Source organism: Helianthus annuus, chromosome 13 (assembly GCF_002127325.2).
Source record: "Helianthus annuus cultivar XRQ/B chromosome 13, HanXRQr2.0-SUNRISE, whole genome shotgun sequence".
Lineage (NCBI taxonomy): Eukaryota > Viridiplantae > Streptophyta > Magnoliopsida > Asterales > Asteraceae > Helianthus > Helianthus annuus.
This window is the reverse complement of record NC_035445.2, coordinates 113,021,879-113,024,497: the sequence shown is the minus strand read 5'-3', so window position 1 is coordinate 113,024,497 and position 2,619 is coordinate 113,021,879.

The following is a 2,619-nucleotide window of genomic DNA, read 5'->3' as shown; positions in this document are numbered from 1 at the left end:
TTCTTCTTAAAATACCAAATTAAATAAATAGAATAAACTATAACAAAGATTTTTATCCTCAAAAAATAAGGCTTATGTTTTTCATAACTCCACCCTCATCACATGCTTATTTTGTTTGAACCATTTGTCTTCTTCACAAGAAACTAAATATAAGTAAAGAAAAAGAGAATATATATTATGAGTCCATGACTAAAGATTTGAATACTACTTAATATTTTTCATGACCCCTCTAGTCATGGTCCACCCTCTAAACTTCTCTTTTTTTTTCACAAATGTCTTCCTAAATTACTAAATTCAAGGAAAATATATAATAACTATGGTAAAGATTTTTTTTATCTATGGCTTAGGTTATTCATGACCCTCTAGTTACCATGCATACTTCATGCTTATTTATTTACACGACTTGTCTTTTTACCAAAAGTCTAATTTCATGTAAAGAAAAAAAAGATAACTAGAACTAGAGAGTTTTATTCTCTCTAATGCTTAAGTGTTTCATGATCATGCTCCATTACTCATGTGTAACACCTCGAAATTTTGCGTCCAAAAATGTATTGACACGTGTCATAAGTTTACACGTGGTACTAAATACTAATTAAAAGACTAAAGTTGACAACCATTGGAAGTATGTAAATTCGAGGGTTAAAAATGTCAACAAGGGGTAAATATACTGTACAGTAATGTAACACCTCGAATTTTTGTGTCCAATGATGTGTTAACACGTGTCATTTGTTTACACGTGGCATCTATAATAAATAAAGGACTAATTTTGACAAACCTTGAAAGTATATAAATTCGAGGGTTATAAATGTCAACAAGGGTAAATATACTGTATAGTATCCCTAAATAATGCGTAAACCTTCAAACGAATAAATTATAGATCGTACAAAACTAAAACGCGGAAGAAAGTGAGAGATTACAAACTACAGGGGTTAACTGTGTCAACATGTTTAATAATACCTCTGAGTGACCCTTTAACGTTCCAAAGACTTTGTAACGGTATTATACCCTCACTAAAATAATATATATGAATTTCGCGAAGTTTCGATATGAAACAAGAAAGTTACGATCGAATTCGTAGAAGAAGGGTTAAAAGCGTCAACAGTGAAAGTTAAGGCTTTCCAATATAATTAATAAATAAACCGGGGACTTAATAATGCGGGTGATTAACACGAGGCCCCTATCGGTAAATAACCGAGGGCCAAACCGCAAAGTTACCCCTTCAAAACCGAAAGGTCAGGCGAATCATTACGAAAGATTTCGTTATTAATGGCCAGATTCTGTAATAATTACAAAAAGATTTAAAAATCCTGAAATCTTAACCTTAGGCGACCCGCGTGAAGTTTAAGGATAAGTTGAGGCGGGCCGCGAGCCTCCTCAATAACGCGTCTGAACTTCTAAACCCAAGCGACCCGCGTAAAAGTTGCATGGAATGTCCATGCGGGTCGCGTAAAGTGCCCAGATGCAGAATGGTTGTAACTACTTGGCTTTTGGAGCTTTTGAACGATCAAACAACCATTTAATTGAGCATGGGTGCCCCCTACACGACCCATACCACTTAGGGACACCTGCCCATGATCCATGATCAATTGTAGCTTGTTGTGTAATGATCTTGAAGGCTCTTAAGCACTATAAATAAGCTACATTGGCTCATATCATTCACAACATCAAAACACACAACTACTGATCATTCTAAGTACTCCCAAGCATTCTCTTCTGCTCTATAATCAAGAACACACTTCTGTAAGTCGTTCATAACCATTTTGGTTTCACATTTCCATGGTTATAGCTCATAAACGCAACCGTCGTAACTAACGGTTGTCATTGCAATATCTTGCAAATGGTTCAGTCTTATGACGAATCAAAAATGGTTATGAGTTGGTATTTATGTGGGTATTAAACCTCTAAAATGGTTCCCCCTGATCACCACTCTAACTATGTCAATTATCGAGTCAAACGTGCGGTTAAAAAGTCAACAGAAAGCTATTTTAGCGATTCAAGCATAATCTGTAATGTATACGTTATGGAACCTGTTTTGACAATCATAAAATATGATAATAAGCATATAAACTTGTTTGCGCTCGTTTGAATCGATCATTTACTATATAGAACCGGTTCGGAGCCGAAAGTCGCAAAAGTTTGACTTTTGCTTTGACTTCAGTTCTGACCCGTTTTAGTGAGGTATAAATATACCTTAGGACTCTCTTAGGACCAGGTCACATGTTGGTATAAGCCTCTGTGGTCGGTTCATGAGTTATCCGAGTCTTTAGCGCATTTCCGTCATTCGCCTAAAAATTGACCGTAACGGCCTTTTAAAATTAAAACAAGTATTTCGGACACGTGAACGGACCAAAACCTTGCTTGTTAAATTATAAGCATGTCCCTAAAAGTTTCACGTCAATCCGAGGTCTAGAATGAGAGTTATGCTAAAAGGCGCACTTTTAAGAAAGTTTTGTAATTAACGGCGCAATTAGCATAACGCTCATCTAACCCAAGTTTTCGGCACCAAAACTTTTACCCACTGTGGTAAAATAATATTTTGGGAATTTTAAAGATTTTTAATAATTATTACCTTGCTCATAACCTGCGGTTATGGCTACGGTTCGGTAAATACCGAATATG